The 19,453-nt window shown below is 45.7% G+C and overlaps 1 long non-coding RNA gene across 1 annotated transcript; it reads right to left on the bottom strand.

Annotated features, from left to right (window-relative positions):
* Positions 1-2,202: 2,202 nt before the first annotated feature.
* On the bottom strand, positions 2,203-16,429 carry LOC142769122 (uncharacterized). The gene is made up of 6 exons (XR_012885668.1): positions 16,170-16,429; positions 14,858-14,907; positions 14,678-14,787; positions 5,452-5,625; positions 4,594-4,706; positions 2,203-2,428 (listed from the first exon to the last, which is right to left on the bottom strand). It is a non-coding gene; the product is annotated as an uncharacterized LOC142769122 (long non-coding RNA).
* Between the last annotated feature and the right edge of the window lie 3,024 nt (positions 16,430-19,453).

The following is a 19,453-nucleotide window of genomic DNA, read 5'->3' as shown; positions in this document are numbered from 1 at the left end:
GTACACATAAAACAAGTTCACACAAGACACTACTGAAAGCGACATGTATTTAGCAACAGTAACTATTTCCAGCCTTTAAATACGCTCAAATTACAATATTCAACAGTTTAAGTTTAGTTAAGTTCCGTGTTAGAGTCCACGTCCTATAAACATGTCTCCAGGTGCACCAGTCTGATCAACTTCGACGACATAGTTTAGTAATTAAATTGCCAGTTAAACGTATTTCCCATGAAAATTTGCCCCAATGAAACACTAAGTGCAATGATAGTTGCGAGCACATACAGTCTTTGCAACATAATATACAGGAAAAAGCATGAAACATGAATTAGTACGTGACTTGATCACATGTACACAGCAGTATAATTGCTGGAGCAGCGCAAGGTACTAAATTCTTTACTGCAGGTGTAGAAAACGGTCTGTAAAATAGGGAGACTAGGTCTGGTAATGAATTGATTCTATCTTATCAGTACATATAAAGTTCTTCAAATTAGTCTCCTGGGCATAGATGAGCCACTGTGAACACGATTACCACGTTGCAAGGGCTCCCCAAAAGTGAGGTGCCGTGAATGCCATGAGGTGTCGCACAACGACATATGGCGGGAGCGTCGTTGAATCTGGCCTATCCATTAGAGATTCGTCAGCTATTATGCGATCCCGGCAATCTTCTTCCTGAAGCTCAAGTCTGAAAGGTCAGTTTCAATGTTTTCCCAGCATTCCGTGGGCTGTCACTCTGGGATCAGTCACGGCAGCCGACACAAGGAGCCTTTTTTTTTTTTTGCTACGAAATCACACTGCCAAGAGTGTACAATTGTCCAACGATACCATTTAAGAAATTATATATATATACGTGGCAATCCGATGGAAAGATCTGTCACCAGACTCCCTCGCATTATCTTAAGAGCATACCGGGTAGGTATATATGGGACAGCGGGCACTGAAATGCAGGCACATGGACATCTTTCCCCTGACACACGCACATGCTTTCGAAATTGATTACCAGTGTGAGAGTGAACAACTGGGCACCTCCACCCCTTGTCCACTTCAGGGGCGACATGCGCATACCAATGCGTAGGTTTTTAAAACTTCGTGGTTTGAAAGCTGCACTGAGTATGGTTTGAAATAGTAGGCGCAATGAATACTACAAACTAAAATGTAGACATAAATAGGGAGGCGCCCTGCGTGCGTCTTATCAAGCGTCGTTTTGCGTCTACTATATCGAACCATTCTCGGTGCCGCTTTCACACAGCGAAGTTTAAACAACATACCCATCAGCCCTCGCAGGGGCTCCCCCTTCATGAAGGCGAAGGGTCGAGTTGCCCAGCTGTTAACTCACACTGGTAATGTGCATGGGTCAGGAGAAAGATGTTCACGTGTTTGCATGCTTGTGCCCGCTGTTCATGCATATCTACCAGGTATGTCCTTGAATTAATGCGAGTAAGTCTGGTGAGGAATGCCTCGATCAAATCGGCACCTACCAAAATACTTATATGGTTTCGTTGGCCAAGGGTACACTGGTGTAAATGTAATTTCCTTGAAAAACGTTTTATCTAAAACGGTTCGAAGTAGCAGGTGCAAGGACAACGAACGAAAAGGGAGAGACACACGAGGCGCCTCCCTTTCCGAGTGTGTCTCCTATTTAGTCTGTCTTCTTCACGCATACTATTTCGAAGCATTCTTGATGCAGCTTTAACACCGTGAAGGTAGAACAACGTATACTCATAGGCGTACAGAGCGTTCTACTTTGAGGGTGAGGGGGCGTTTTGAAGGTTTGTTGTGACGATCCCTCTCCATTAAGTCAATGCATGGAGGTAGACTGTGCCCCCCCTCCCCCTCTTAGGTGATGAGGGAGGCAACCACCGTTTTGCTACCCACCCATCAGTGTGCAGGCCTATGAACTACCATAATGCTGTGGGTGTCTGGCACAGATTACAAAATTCACCCTACTCTCCTTTAACAGGACCTGCTAAGGCAGAATTCCAAGAGATGTGAGATTTAGCGCCCTAATTGAAACTACCATATGGTCATGAGAGACGCCGTAGTCGAGGACTTCGGAAATTCCGACAGCCTGGCATTCTTTATTATTCTTTAACGTGAGCCAAAATCTGAGCACACGGGCCTAAAGCATTTTCGCCTCCACCGAAAATACAGCCGCCGCCGACGGGATTCGATCCCACGACCATGATTCCAAGAGATGATCATCCGAAATGCTGCCGAATATTTTATTACATGAAGGATGACCAATCATTGGCGATATGTAAACACAGCCTGCGAAAGCAGTCACCAGAAAAAAATATTGCCCATGGCACCACCAAGCAGCGAGATCCAATACTCGTATGAAGAATGTCCGAGGAGGTTCGTGAAGCAAAGGCTGGGTGAAGTATGGCGAGGAAGTTGTCCGTTGGATGCACCAGACGCACAGGTTGGCAATCTAGAAGGGAGAGAAGCCATCCGTTAATCGCGAGGCACCTGTTTTACCAATGCACACTAGTTTTCCGATGGATCCCGCTGGCTAGTTTTGACACCAAGTGATTGTACCAGCACGTGACAGTGAGATCCATAGCAGACGCTGTTACACATTGAAAGGGAGGAAGTCTGCAGCTATACGGAGTATATAATGAACTGGATACGATTGAAATGCAGATGTCATTGTAACATCAGTAATTCATTCATTTATTATAAAATTGTAAGCAATGCTGTGTTTGGTAGTGCATTAAATTGGCAAAGTAATCGCTTACTCTAATGGAAGTGTTGGGCCAACTTCAATATCTACTTCGCCTGATTGAAAAGAACAGGGTTGCTAGTAATGTCAGCGTTGAAGTTAACAGACTTGCACGGACAAATGGGATATCTAGTAATGAACAGATTTTCTCAGCTTTTCCTTCGTTTCAAGAGAAACGGGAACAATTGCTCGAGATAGCCTTGTTCTGTCGCTTCGAATAGGCGTGCACAGGGTTTCACTTTGAGGAGGGAGAGGGGGAAGAGTTTAGAAGGTTTGTTGTGGCGCCTCCGTCACCCATTAAATCAATGCATGGAGGTGAGAACTTTACTTTTATTACTCACGGACACATGCTGTGGAAGTGTACCGGTAACGCGCAGCAGTCCCCTACGAACCCGGTAGACATGGTGGTCTCGAACCGCGAGGCGCGATGGGAGGCGGCTCTGCTCAGCCACGACCTTGCCGATCAACTGTGGGCCGTCCGGCGTTCCCAGGATGCCGCCCGGGTCCAAGGACTCGAGGCCGTCACCTAGGCCGGGGTGCTTGTAGCCCCACCCCGCTCAATGACGCCGGACATGCTCAATAAAGTTTTTACTCACTCACTCAAACGTGGTATAAAAATTCTCTAGCATAGCGTGTTGTATACGAGATTGCTCGAAATAACCACGTCATTTCCAGACGAATTTGACCTCGAAAGATAATCTTGACTTCGTCTTAAGTGTTGGAGTCGTAATGACAGCACGACTGGAACTGACAACCGGAATTGAAAGTGTGCGGTACTTAACCCTAAAATGTCCCGTTTGAAACAACGAGTAGACCACATTGGCTTACGCAGTCATCTCGGATCTTCGAGCAAATAAATGCCCATCAGAACACAGAGGGCGCTTTCAAGAGATTAAACGCTGCCTCCTGGGGAAAGCCGTCTTCAATGGCTAGCAAGGGCTGGATGGCGTAAAAGTTCTCGTGGGACTGTTTCTTGCGTATTCTAGAGGCTATGGTTCTAGGTGCGAAGATTGGCAAGCTAGAAGGAGAGTTCGCCACCTTAACGTTGATTGTTACATTAAGGTTTCAGTGTACATCGATCAAACTGATATAACGAAGTAAATGAAAAAATATTCTGGCAATACCATTATTATTACACCTTTATAAGAACTCTTCGGTTATAGCGGACTTATTTTGGTGCAAGATGCTTTTTGCTTAATGAGGTTTAAGTGTACAATCCTCCTGGGTTTAAGAGACACTGATATTTCTTGTTGCATAACGACTGCCATATGCAACTAGATAACTGCACGATTCCATTGACAATCTTGACAATACAGGAAATGCGGAGTGATGCAAGTGCTCACATCAAAATCTCATCAATGTGGCACAAACTGAGCATTGAAAACGAATGCATGCATTGCTTTGCCCTACATTGTCGCATTTGAATTCTTGTGCACTACCCTTGTAAAACTATAAAAAACAGAGTTTGGTAAGCATTTTGGAAAGTCAGAACGCTCACGGCAAACAAAGGCTTAAGAAAAGGAAACAAACGCTGCCAGAACTGTTTATAGGTGTCTTTGACAAACTCATATATTGTTTGTCAAAGAAACAAATGCTTGAAATAACCGAAGATAATTGCATAAAAAGAAGTGCAAATAACTAAGTGAGCCACTGGAAAAAAAATCAAATAATTCATTTCTGGGTGCCAGTTGATGGTCTTGCAGTTTCTGCAACATAAAGTAGGTATTCTATTGATCTCTTCTCTTTAGTCATTATTTGCGAGTTTTGCAACATCTTGCATGCACGCTCTGTACTTTTCACCAATAAACAAACTGGGAGCATCTGCTCGTCTGTCTTCCGTTGCATATATATATACTCAATGTGGATTTACTTACGCAAGCCGCCGTAGAGAGCAAAGGCAGTGGTTGACCGATGCTAAGGCCCCGCCAAGCAGAAACACCGTCTCCCGAGGGATGATCTACTAGGAACGTCTTCAGTGGAGCAATGGCTGGACGAAATACACGGAACTCTGGGACCGACCATTGCATGCACCCGATGTAGAGCTGCAAGCTAAAGCTGGCATGACTTCACGTGCTTGTTTTACCATATACACAGCGTACTCAAGGCGGTTATAAGCTGCCCATAACCCTTTTCAGCACATCGTCCTCATTTACAGACGACTTTTCTGTGCACCATTCGCAAGGAAACAACCAAAAACTTTCAGCTTACTGTGAATTGAGCATTTCTGGTGCCTAAAGTTCCTTTATAGCAGTTATGTTTAGGATAATTTGCTGCTGATACGAATGATTTAATCAAGGCAAGACGTTATTAACGAAACATTTGATACGAGCGTTTCTGCAGCATTCATTTTTTCCCCTTTTGGTAGTGCTCACTGCTGCCAAACTATTCGTGTAATTTTGCCAGTTGTTTATTTCAGTACACAAAATTATAGTTACTGAATGTACAATAAATATATTATTTACATTGTAATTGCAAATAATCGCTGTAAAATACGGTAACTTTGACTCCTCCATTTTCTTTATGGTTGAACTTGAGAACCTTATTATAAAGAAAATTTTATGCATTCATAAACAGTTAATTATGTGTCTTGCAAAGGGGTAATCACTTTGTACGTTAGTAAACTATACATGAATATAAGCTACTTCACTAAACAAAGACTGGAAGCCCGGGATAACAGGTTAAGTTACTATGCAAACTCAAGTTTGGCAGTACTAAGAAACTATGTCAAATACCAATACAGCAAATGTGCCCAGCTCTTTCCACCATATCGTGGACTCGTTTGCGCCGCTAACGAAGCTCGTAGCGATGACGGCTGCTTCGGAGAACCTTCACGAATCACTTGCGGTGTCTCTCCTTGTCAGTGGTTCCCAGCTTTGCAGTCTTGGTGTTGTCACCCCTTTGCAAAGCTGCATCGACATGTCTCGTCATTACCAAGTGGAAGTATTTAACACATATAAGGTTCTATTTTCCAAAAGCAAGGCAATATGACGCACATGTTGTACTGAGCTCTTTATTCGATGAAGTGAATTTAACAGTGCGCATCTAAGCTTACGTCAACCCAGATTTCCGTACTCTTCTTATTTTGAATGTCTGCACCTGGGCATAATTTACAGACTTACAGATTTGCTTTGTGTACAAAGTCAAGCAGAGAACGGTAGTACTTGGCTTCCAACAAAGTGCAGCTACCGTGCTTTTAGTCCTGCAGCTCGGTACGGCACGACCCCATATAACACGTCATTGGCTGCGAACGCAGTCAATGACGGGGTCAACGCCAGCACGTTTCAGCACAGTCAAGTTTTAAAGCTTCGTACAGTTTTACTGTACGAAGCTTTAAAACCCGTTTTCTGTTGTGTGAAATGGGCTATGACACTGGCATTAAATTCGTTGTTTTCAGCAAAATAAAATAAAGTAGAAGATCTATTGTGCTTTTACGTATATAAATATCGGGTTGTAAAATGATGTATCCGCGCAAATAGGACCCTGTGGTATCATTTGTAGTTCATTAGTTGAAAGCATCGAGTACGTAGCACTAATGTTGCGAGTTGCCGGCCATTAACCTCCATGAGCGCCACCAACCGCCACTTTGCCATGTCATGGGTGAAGTCGTGTGCTGCATGAAGCGCGCCGGGAGCCGTCATTTTCTAGCGATGTTGCAGGAGTTGCGAATGGTTTAATTATTACTGCCAAGCTGAGCTGTTGAAATTGTTCGATAGAATGTGCAGCTGCTTGCAGAACGAAAACCGCCAGGCTTGCGCGGAACGCGCAGTACAGTCACAGCGAAAACTGGAGAGGTGGCATTTCAGAGCCTTTTCTAAACTATGTGGAACTGCTACGAGCACACTTGCTGTGTACCCCCTACGCCAGAAATAGTGAATTTTCTTGTAGTAGTCCGATAGACACTATGCTATTCTTCGTCATTCTCTGGAAAAGCGTTGCATCCGCTACACATTTGCAATGAATATTGTGCAAGTTTTTTTTATGCAATGGCTGGCGACGAAGAAATATGCCAGAAGTGGTTATGTGCCACAGTTAATATGTGATCAAGATGAAGCTTTTGTAATGTACTGGAGCTTCGACGGCCCGCTCACTATGCATTCCCATTGTGCGACACCTGGTTGTTCCTTTGCTGTTCTAAAACGCTTTATTACTCATGCTAACACGAATTCAGGCATCAAGCCTGCAACGGAGTTTCAAGCAGTGGCGTGGCTCTGTGGCAGAATACTGGGATAGGGACCTGCCAATGCAGGGGACCTGCGTTCAAATCCGGGTGTGTCTCTGGGGTTCTTATTTAGCTTATTTCGTGGGATAGTGGTTACGGACACCGGCGGTGGCGGATAGCTGCAGCGCCGCAAGGGACCCTTCTTGCGATCTCCTAACGGCTTTGTAAAACAGGTCCCCGTAACTCATCAAAATGCAGACGCTCGCAAAGACATCACAGCTCATTAGTGCATCGGTGTTGCCCGCCTTCACTTGCGTTCATAAAACTTCAGATATCAAGTACGCGCTCGACTAAATACAAATTTCGCCAGCTTGTTTGTGAACCTAAAAAAATGAACCCTCATAGCATAGGTTGTGAAGAAAAATTGGTTGCCATGGAGCCAGGGGAAGGTTCGTATACAGAGTTGTGTAAATTTCAGGGTTGAAGGCAACTCTAACAGCATATGTATCACACAGTAAAAAAAAGAGCCTATTTGTCATGACCGAAATAACCTCCAAAACTTTTTTAAATTTGAAACAAGACTTGTGCAACTGTCTTTTTGGTTCGAAGGAAGAACCGATCTTTAATGGCAGCCGAACTTAAGTAGAATGCAAGTAGCAGCTTGCCAGCCTGAAAAGTATGTAACATTTTATTATTTAATATACTTAAACCTGCATAACAAGCTTCAAACCAAAAAGGAAGAATGGATGTGAGGGTATAATGTTCATTGAACTGTAAAGTAAGAGTTTGCGGCATGCGGATTCGTTTCTTTAGAAAGGTGTAATCGCAGTATAGCACTCCCCTCCCTTTTCCCACTACAGTGTGAGCAGCTTTACAGAGGAATTGCATGCTGAATAATATATACAGGACACTCAGTTCTTCTCGAATGTATCGAAATTTCCAATATAAATTAAAATCTAAGTGAATTTGAATACGTTATTATTTGTGCGAATATTCTAAGCGCTTGCATATACGCGCAAGCCGAGGACGAGCAGCACAACACGAACGAACAACGCAGTTGTTTACCCTCGGAGCCGCGAACAGGACATCCGGGGAGGCACACGCCTCACTGTAAAGGCCAACGTAGGTCAATATTGTGAGACTCTTTACGACCTGAGAGATGGTGAGTGCGCGGCGTGCATCTTGGAAGCCGTGTGACTCTTGATTTAGATCAAAAACTTTTATATACCATTTGTGCGTGCGTGTGCCATCTGTGAGACATTGTGAAAAACGTGTCTCGACTACAGCAGAGTGCCGCTCTAGCAGAGGGAAGTGGCCACACTGCACAGTCACTGTAATACTAATACGTCGCGCTCTCGCGCGCGTTTGTGTGCGTGCGCGCGTGTGTGAATGTGCAACAAAATATATTAATAAGCATGCACTTAGCGGTTGAAGGGCGTACTAGCGGCTATATTTCGCTATTGCGTTCAACTCTTAGGCGAAGCTTAAGGGTGCCCTATGTTTTTTTTTTTTTAATGCGAAGCATTCCTTAGCGAACTTCGGTGACATTGGGCGTATCTATCTAGCTGCCTACGCCTTTCAGCTCTCCTGGCCGCTCCAAGTACGTGCAAGAGTCCAGCAGGCTGCCACCCTGACGTGCTCATATCTCCGCAAGCAAGGTTTTTCCGTCTCAACGGAGAAATGTGCATTGGTTGCGTTTACTCGCAGGGCCATGACACAATACACCATTACCATCAATGGACAAAATATTCCATACCAGAAGAACCATCGCTTCCTGGGTGTGATTATTGACAGGGACCTTTCGTGGAGTGCCCACTGCAATTACCTGAAGAGAAGGCTAACTTCCATCGTCCATATAATGCGGTTCCTCTGCGGAAAATCTTGGGGCGCATCGATAAGATCAATGATGCAGCTATACAGGGCACTGTTTCTGGGATTTTTGCGCTACAGCTTGCCGTTACTGGCAAGTACGTGCAAGACGAACATCCGCATTCTTGAAAGTCTGCAAGGACAAGCACTACGCGTGTGCTTAGGATTGCCGCGATGCACCTCAACCTACGGGGCAATTATGATCGCAAGAGAGCATACAATTCGAACATACATCACCACTGACAATTCGAGAGCCCACATAAGACACCTCTGCCTAGTTCCTGGTCACCATGTTGCAGTGTTTCCACTTCAAAGACCACACGCGATGTTTTCAAAGATTATTTCTGCCCATAGAGAATGCCTTCCTTTTGGCTTCACTCCAGCAGCAAGACCAGCGTCACCCCCGTGGTGCATACAACAACCACAGGTATGCCTCACTATTCCGGGAATAACGAACAAGAGCCATCATTCAACAATGGTCCTACGACAGGTGAAATTGTCGCTACTCAACGAAAAATACGGCCAGAGGACCCACATTTACACCGATGGATCGGTCTCGGCTGACAGCTCCACAGGTGCTGTTGTCATCCCGGCGTACCAGGTCACTATAAAGTTCAAACTGACGCATATGACAACATCCACAGCAGCGGAGCTTACCGCCTTACGTGCTGCTATACTTTATATCGCGGAAGCCCGACCTCAAAAATGGGCTGTGTTCTGCGACTCCAAGGCATCCCTTCAGAGCTTGCAATCAGCTTTACGACAGAGGGAGCATCAACAACTAGTGAATAAAACAAGAGAAGTGATTCACGAAGTTTTATCGAAAGGACATGACTTGGTGTTCCAGTGGTTACCGGGACATTGTGGTATTGTCGGTAATGACCTTGCTGATAATGCTGCCCGATCCGCCCAAGCGGACGCCCAGACAACCCCAATTCCATTGTTGAGAACCGACGCTGCAAGGGGCCTTCACTCGTTCGCTAACACCATGTCGGAAACTTGGCTGAGCGACCCCAGTGTCAGGAACCACCGCCTACACAAATTGGACCCATCGAAAAAGCTTCAAGTTCTATCGGACCTCTCCCGCCAGGACGCCACTTTACTGTGCCGCCTGTGGTTAGGAGTAGCTTTTACAAAGGCGTACTCCTTTCGCGTAGGAATGGCGGATAGCTCCCGATGTGAATCGTGCGACACTGACGAGACAATAGAACATCTACTGTGTTCATGTGAACGTTTTGCGAGCGAACGCAACTTGCTACGCGAAACGTTAGAGACACTAGACAGTAGACCTTTTTCCGAAGAGAAGATACTTGGCTCATGGCTCTATGCGTCGCTGGCCAGCAAAGCGACGCGGGCATTGCTGAGTTTTCTAAAGACGACCGGACTACGCGACCGCTTATAAGCGTGCAATGGACAAGGTCACACCTACACACACATTGACCTCCACTTCTCTCTCTCTTCTCCTTTAATCCCATCACCCTTTCCCCCAGTGCAGGGTAGCAAACCGGACGTGCGTCTGGTTGACCTCCCTGCCTTTCATTTCTTCCCTTCCTCCTCCTCCTGGCCGTTTTGATAATGGTATCGATACCAAACTTGGTATGACATAACATGACTGTATGAAGAACACGTTTGACTAGTTATAGCATGAAAATCATGACAAAAATGTCATGATTTACATTTCATGGTCCTGAAGATCTTGCGGTGGCTTCGTTCAAATGGCATGTTGCAAAACTGGTATGACATGGCATGATTGCATGGTGAACACAGGCGACATACCCTAACATAAAAACCATGACATACTTGTCATGTAACATGACTACATGCCACGCTCATGATGCGCTCGTGGCCGTTTCGCTAGCTTCACATATGCCAAATTTGGTATTACGTGACGTCAATGGATGACGATGGTATGTGACTGCTGCAAACATGATAATAATAAGATGCGTGTCATGTGAGAACAGGACTACATCCAACAGTCAAGGCGCCAATACATTTCGACGTGACGCGGTGCGCGTGCTCGCCGGCGTTCATTTCGTCGCATCATGCCGGCGTTGCCACGCCAGGCGCTGGTCCTGCCGTATACTCATAGAGAAAGGAAAAGACCACACCAATTAGCCAACACTCAGACTTAGTGCACTCTAACACTATGGATGCCTTCCTGGTTGTTAACTGCACTATATATTTGTGTACTAGCCTCTAGCCAGGAAAGAGAACTAACGCCAAACTTGGGCGTGATTAAGTCTATCAAGTTTATTTACTGAGAACAGAAGCAAGTAGCGCTAGACACAAGACAAAACTACAGACAGCACCTTGTCTGTCGATCTATCAATGTCACTTGAATACTGTGTGTTCCCGTATTGATTAACCAATATCTGAGTTAGATGCACTCAGGCATTTACGGATCACCTGATGTTTTAAAAGAGCTAGGTTTTCTTGACGTGCCGTCTATATCTAAAAAGATGAAATATTCTATAACAAAACATGTTCACCTGCCATTGCCGTAATTATAACCGCAACACCCGTGCCTTAGCTCGTATCAGTGCAACGCCGCAGCTGCCAAATCACAATGGGTAGTGCTAGGTATACGGTCATATTCCGGCATGCCTATGGTACCTTTTCAGAGAACCATGGCAGAGATTAAATCAACTAGAAGCATTTTTGTGAGTGTGTGTATGTTCAAAACTAGTCGTGGAGATATGAGAAAGTGCTTTCTCGAGGAATTTCCACGAAGATGTCCATCACACGATCTTCTGCCGAAGTTGCACATGTGTTGAGAAGACAGAGCTCCTGGGGAGCTCTGTCTTAATGCGCTTTTAAATCCCTCGAGAAGCAACGTACACACACTCGGACGTAAATGGTGTTTTGCCGGTTCATGTGTGTAGTGGCCAAGGAAGAGCATGATAAAGGAACACCGAGCGGATCTCTAGCTGGTATGTATTAATGTTAAAAAAGTATACGCACACAAACACTCACTTAAGAGGAGTCAAAACACCAAGGCCGATTGCGATACTGCCCAACGAAAAACTTTTGTACGTCCCCGTCTTTACTTATTCTTTATTTGCTGCGTAAGACTGCAGCCAACTACAGCAGTGAAGGCATGGCTTTATTCGACGGCTCCACAAGCAAGCCACATCCCAACTCTAATGGCAAAGGTATGGCTTGCTTGCTCTGAATGCATACAACCGAAAAGAAATCGCACACGAATCTTGAATGATTTATGTGTAAATGAACGATGACGGACTGCCCAGTAATTCAATAATCACTCATTAGGATTATTCACTATACATCGATAAACGAAGCCAAATCATTTTCTGAATTGTAATAGCGAATGCATTGGAAATTGTTAGACAATTTTGCTATTTCCAGGCAGTTGGTCACAATTCGTGCGGGATTAGTGTAGAATAAAAACTCGTCAAAATAAAAAAAGAAAGGGAAACCTACAGGTTCCTTTTTGTTAGTCACAACATTAGAACTAACTCACAAGGTACATGGAAAGCATAGGGGATGTTATTTATATTGCCCATCATGTATATCTGGTAAAAGTGCACGAAAAGAACTTGCAGCTGGCAGATATCAAACCCACGCTCTTCAAATAATGCATGTTCTACCAAATTAGATACAGCGGAGAGCACCTTCTCGCCCACTTTATGGAATGGATATATGCATACAATCCTGGTAGCGTCAGTCAGCACCGCTGATAGCTACGACGCAGCTGTGAAAAAATTGCTGCCTGCTGGCATCACGAAGCTCGCAGGACGTTTACGAACTGGCAGCGCTGACCAATAATCCCCCGTATACTATAGCATAAAACATCCAGTCTACCAAAACGACACTTGCTACGAACGAAAGTAGAAATGTATGTGTTCATTTTTCTATGTTAAGCACAACATGAATTAGAACAAATAATCAGACTCGCACTAACAGCGACACGTAAGAGCTGTAAATTTAGAGGAAGAGACATTTCAGACCCGAATTCTGAGACTGCTGTTAGCCTATGAACACAACACTGAAAAAAACCTCACTCCAACATAAGAAAACCAGATGAATGTACACATTGCACAAGGATATAAAGTTTATAAAGGATATAATTGCCTACGGCCACCAGAATGTTACCTCGGCTGTGCACATTGGTAAGTAAACTGACTGAGAGTAAGGAAGGGTTATTTTTGAAGTACGGTAAGAGACCAGCATTAAGGGGACAGGCAAATTAGCGTACTTTAAAGAGTACCACGCACACTTCAGTGATAAAGTAGATTACCAAGTGGCGCACGTGGATGCAAATGAACGAGTGGCACCCAGAAACCGAAATGCTATCGACGAAATGCACGCGCCCATCTTGACCGCAGCAACCGAAAAGCCCAAGTTAGAATATGCCGATTATAGAACATGCAAATGTTATTTGGGACCCGTTTACACAGACGGACACACTAAAGTTGGAAAGAGTTCAGAGTAAAGCTGCACAACGCATATTTAATAGCTACGGTCCCTGATCTATTACGCAGTTACTTCGCCAAGCAGACTTGAAACGTATAACAGATAAAAAAAATGGCAGCGTATCCACGGGGTGAATGATGGAGAGTGGGGCGAAGCATCCGTCCGCCCATTCGTTCTTGCTTCCGTCCGTCCATGCGTCCGTCTGTGTGACCGTCCGTGCATCCATCCGCCCGTCCATGCGTGCGTCTGTTCGTGTGTCCGCACGTCCATCCGCGCGTTCGTCAATGCGCCCATCCATCCGTGCGTCCGTTCGTCCGTCTAGTCAACACTCCAAGTACCACCACCTCGCCTCTTTTCATCATATATTCCGCATATAGAAGCATCGCCATCCAGCAGACATTTCAAGGACTAAACGAGAGGTTGCACACGCACACTTTTTTATGGCTTGCGCTTCGGGTCTACTTCCCACCCTTAACCACCTCGAGTTCATGGTATATACTAGTTCACTGTTCTCATGGCACTGCGGCCCAACGCTCGCTAAACCTTTCTAAAGCCAAGGAGGTTACGCCCAGCGAGTATGACGTAGCAGCCCTTTCTTCTCAGATAGTGCTCAATGTACATGCCAATGGCTGCATAAGGGGAATGATAGACCAGCTTTTAGTTAACGCGCACGCTTCGAGTTTTTTATATTTCAACAACGATGGTGCGAAGCGCGTCTTATCAAGACCAACTACGGGCGGTCCAGAAAGTCCACGATGACGCCACAAGGCTCGGCCTGACGGTACCGACATGGACGCGGCCCGCCTCAGTCTGAAAAGACCGGGCTTCAGGACACAAATAAAGTTTTCTGAATGAATAAACAACGCACAGGAGAAATCTCCCACCGGCACTACCTTGCAGATCAAAGCGTAAGACATGTTACGCACTACTACGAGGGACGAACGGGTGCTGCTTTAAGGAGCTTCGCCTTCAAAATAAAATCGCTCACCTAAAGTCCCTGTTTAAAATTGTCAGGGACAAGCTACAAAGCCGAACATGCGACAACGTTTGATTTTTCAGAGGTTACTCTACAAGGCTACGTCACCCGTACTCATTAGTGCCATTTAAATCCGAGAATATTGTTTTTACATATTCTTATTTTTACGGAACTGTAAGTGAGCTGCATGAACTCGATAAAGATGTAGTAATGGTAGTTGATTGTGACAAATTGGAGGCTCTGCTTGAATTGTAACCCTTTATCTATTTTGTATCACGGCAAGCTTGTCTGCATTGTTTTCTATTTCTCATTGTACATACATTTGATATTTTCGTTGACACTGTGTCTTGAATTTTGTGTTGTATAAATTCACTGTGTATGTTATGAAACCTTCTTATATATTTTGTACCACCCTGCTAGAGCCCTTATCATTGTGATCAGCAGTATTGGAAATAAATTTTAAAAAATAAAGAAAGACAGTGTACTGCCCTACCCATGAAAACACGAGAGTCATGCTTACGCGATTCAATGCCTGTAGCACGTCCAGCACCTAGAGAGTCCGTCGGATAAATATGCGGAAAATACGCCGGGGAGGCACAGGGCGCGTCAGTACGTACTGCAGCAGCGCTCCTGGAACGAAAGCAAAGCTTGTGAGATGATGGAAGCGTGCGTAAAAGCAAAATAATAAACGTAGCCTTACGTATAACGCCTGAGCGCGAAGCCAGAGTTGGTCCATGTGCCAAGTCGAAGCTAAAAAAAAAGAAGAAAACCGAGGGCAAACGTTAAGACGGCAAAAGAAACACGCCAGACGCGCTAGCGGTTACCTGCCCGTAGCAGGCTCCAGACGCTACGCGTTCTGCAGACTTGAAGTTCAGATGTTATCGGGTTCTTGAATCCTCCGCGGCTACAAGCCGGCGAAGCGAACACCGGCACGACGTGTTGCAGTACGCTAAAAACCACATTACGTCCTGCGATGAGCACTGTTAAGGTGAACAGGCGAGCGCGTCGCCATGCTCCGCGCAGCGCTCATCGAAGCGTAGTGACGCACGCGCACACGGACACACGGGATCTGCCTCAAGTCGTCGGCGACATCGCTTAAAAGCGCGGCATTCCGCAGTAGACAAGCGCCGGACCAGTTTGTCTGTTATACAGCAAAAGCGACACCTCGTGTGCGCCTGCGCCACTTGGATTCAATACGCGGCCGCGCGGCTGCACTGGCGCTTCGCAATGCGCTGCCACACAGAGCCGTGTTCACCATAACAGTCATAGAGTTTCCTAATATACACCAGAGGGAACTCTGGTGCTAGTGTCTATGGAAGCTGCAACGCATGGCGCTTCAGCGAGCATGGGAATGGTGGGTAGTACACACATTTTTCTAATCTTCGTGCTTCTGGACTGCTTTTGGACCCGTGTGTGTTCGTGTGGCTTGAAGCTGTTGTCTTACGAAACAAAAGTGAGCAAATGTTCAGCGGTTGCGCTTCACCACCTTATTGTTTTAGACTTACCTTTCCAAATTTGGTCATAAAGTTCAAAAAGATTGAATATTTCTTTCAAAACAAAACTGAAACAAAGCAATAAACAAAGCCGCAAGTACGATTCACCACCCGCAAGTACGAAGACTAGGCGAATGTGTGCACTACCCATCATTCCCATGGTCGCTGAACGATCGCAGCGACAGAGTCTCCTCTAGTTAATTTAAGGAAACTCTATGCTAACAGTCCTCACGGCTGTGCCAGAAAGGCTGGCACCAAATGAAGGCCGCGAGCGCTCCACTGCCATCCGGGTCGACGGGTGAACCTCCAATGAAAACAGCCCTAACCGCAAGCTTAGCCCGACAGCTGTGTCACGCGAAGTATCGACCCGAAGTGGCAAAATAGCTCAAGGAATCCGCTCACTGGTTACACGCAACCTGGCCTTAAATTACCCGTTCAACTGCGAGGCTACAGTGAGTGGTGTTCGGTGAACATATATAGCCTCGCTCCTCACCGGCCTGTCGAGCTTGGAGGGCTTACCACTTCGAGGCCGAAGACGAAGCTATAGCAGTGGTCCTCGATGAATTCCAGGAGCCGTGGTTCCTATTAGGTAGCTCCGTATATAGGTCCAGGTAAAGTCCATACACACGAGAAAGAAAAAAATTTGAAACGCGATTTGTACAGCACGTACTACTATACCGTCGAGCGCACCGCTCCCGCACATCACGGCGAGCCATAACACGGCGCCCAAAATCCGCCGACTACAAAAATCGCAGCATGAGCAGCAGATACAAAACGAGGTCAGCCGCTCACGTGTTGCGCTATTTCACGGCGATGTATCGACACTCGCACATGCGTTGATGCAGTCCCATATCTGATCACGTCATTACGTCACGATATCGGACATCGATCGTCTCATCGGCTAAATCTGCGCGCGGTGTGCTGAGGAGCAAAGATGTCGAAGAAAGTGCAAGGTGGGAAGCGTGCGCAAGAACTAACTCCAAGGATAGCGTATGTCACGCTTGGAATGTTTCAGAAGCGCTCAAACTGCAGAGCTGAAGCGGTCCGCATTTCTTCCGTGCGGTCGCCTTTTCGCGTACAGTACACGTATATCGGCATCAAATGAAACGCGAACAGCGGAGCGCGTGGCACAAGCCTTATCAATGGCATAGTGCGTGCCATCGACCAGTCATTGGCACAGACAGGCCCGCACATCCGTTGTGGCAACACAGCGCGATCCCTCTATAGTGCACTATTTCTGCTTGTGTTCCAGCTATGGTATTTTAAAGGAAAAAAAAAACAGATGTTAAACTACTGCGGGTGAAGGCGAGTATTGTAGCACGGTTTGTCATCATGGAGTCCATCATCATGGAATTCCTGGTTAATTCTATTTAGAGTAGACAAAAGTCGGTTCATAATGGTGGCAATTTCACGCTGTTCCACTTCGTGCCGGTAAAGCGAAACAATTTGTGCTCTTCCGAAGAAACGCTCCACATTTGCAGCTGAAGTGACGCGTTTTTGGGTCGGTCTCTGAAAGAAGGCTGCAGGTGAAGCAGCTAGCGCTGGCAAACGAGATGCGACGATCGTTTGAAAATCAACCGCAAACCGATTATATTTCTCTTTTTGTTTTATTGTGCCAAGTCACCGAATGCACTGCGACGCTGAAGTAAAAGCAAGGAATTGCGAGTGATACGATCAAAAGCGCTTGGCACGCCCACGATGGTCATAATTACCACCATACGAAAACTAGAGCAGAAACGGAGATAACGAACTGTAGGCGGATCGCGCAGTGCTGCCAAACCGGATGTGCACGCCTGTCAATGGTGATGACTGGATGGTCAACACTATACTGTTTCTAATGCTTGAAACACACGCTCCGCTGTTCGGGTTTCATTTGACGCCGATAGTACAGTTCGCTCTCGAATCGCAACCCACTTACTGGCATGACTTGCAATTATGCGACTAACGTGAGCAAATAATGAAATCAGTTATATTCGGAGTCATGGCTTTAACTGTTGTCACTCGTATATTTCAAGTCCGCCGTTGTGTAACACGGCTTCGGCGCTCTGCTGATGTGCGGAAGCTCGCACGAGACCTTCAGTACATCAACAGAGCAGGGACCGAACCCGCGAGTTCGATTACGGTAGCGTATTAAATGGAGGCAAAGTGTCAGAATCCCATTTACTGCCCGATGACAGTGTGCTTGCAACACCATGCAAAATTCTGATACCCGGGGCCCTCCACTCAGGCGTGCTTCATATAGTAGTCGGCTCGTAAAACCGAAGATCTGTGTAATATTTGAAATCTTGACTCAGGTTCCCAGAGAAATATTACTCGTGGGATGGACAAAGAAAAAGAACAAAAAAGGGAAGGCAGTGTTTCACAGTTGTATTCTAGTTCATGTATTAGCTTATAACAGCTGCTTTATACTGGTTTTGATTTGGTTATTTGGCCAGGCCCACTGGATTCAAAGCACCCGTGACATGATGATCCAGGCAATAATATTTTCGCCTTATAGGACTGATTTCAGAGAAGAGGGCTCCTGAAAGGTTTTAAATGATACGAGTGGACGCCAGATATACGTATGGCGTGGTTAACAAAGGGGCCATGTGCGACGGGATAAGCTTGAATTGGACAATGAGCGTTTATTGAGACCGCGCGAGGAAGTGGATCTTGGGCTATAGCTGCTATATGCAGGGACCAGGAAGCTAAGCATGGCGTTTGTGTGTAGCGTCGCTTTCGAGGCACGTGGCGTTAAGTAAATGTCCGGACATATGTATAATAATAATAATTGATGGGGCTTCACCTCCCAAAACCACGATATTACTATGAGAGACGCTGTAGTGGAGGACACGCTGAAGGGTTCCGGAAATTTCAACTACGTGCAACTAAATCGGGGCCCGTGTACTTTGATTGCCCGATCAATGAAAGTGCTTAATTCTTTTTCAACAACAAAAATTGGAAGATCTCACGTACATTGGGAATCGATGATACGCGAAGCACGAATGATGAAGGGTGATAGGTAACTTTAAAATCAGCACGACGCTAAGAGGCGGAGGTAAATTATACCGTACATGACTTTCATGTCATGATATTTATGTTTGGACGTTTCATTTACCTTCGTCATCTATTAACGTCACCTGATACCAACTTTGGTATATACGGTGCTATCAAAACAGCCCCGAGCGTGCTACGAGCGTAGCATATGTGGACATGTTTTACACGAAGTCCATATCATGATTATCATATTTGGACGTGTCATTTACATTCACCGTCCATTCACGTCACGTAATGCCAAATTGGGTATATGTGGATAGTGAAATGGCCGCGAGAACGCTATGAGGATAGCATGTAGTCATGTTTTACATGAAACGCATATGATGATTATCAGGTTTGGACGTGTCATTTACCTTCGTCGTCTATTCACTTCCCGTGGTACCAAGTTTGGTACATGTGGAGCTAGCGCAACGGCGGCGAGCGCGTCATGGAGGCCCCAATATACTCCGACGCAACGTTGGCGCAAGCGCAGGCTGGGCGCAGCGACGCTACGCAAGCGAAACGCGAGCACTCTACTGTGCGCGTATACTTTCAACGAGAAATCATGGGTTTTCGCGCATACTTCAATCGTAGTCATATGTTATTTTGCAGATGACTCAACCTCAAAGTTGCGATTCGTATCTAAATCCATTATTAACGGTACCCACAAGGCATTATCACGCAAAATTTTAACACCTTATTTCTGTCACACTAATGCGGAAATTATTATTTTCCACGCACCTTCTCTCGCACAGTCTCTTAGTATATCTATTTCTTCTTCCTCTTCA

This window comes from Rhipicephalus microplus, chromosome 1 (assembly GCF_043290135.1).
Source record: "Rhipicephalus microplus isolate Deutch F79 chromosome 1, USDA_Rmic, whole genome shotgun sequence".
NCBI classification, from domain to species: Eukaryota; Metazoa; Arthropoda; class Arachnida; order Ixodida; family Ixodidae; genus Rhipicephalus; species Rhipicephalus microplus.
This window is presented reverse-complemented; position numbering and strand designations above follow the sequence as displayed.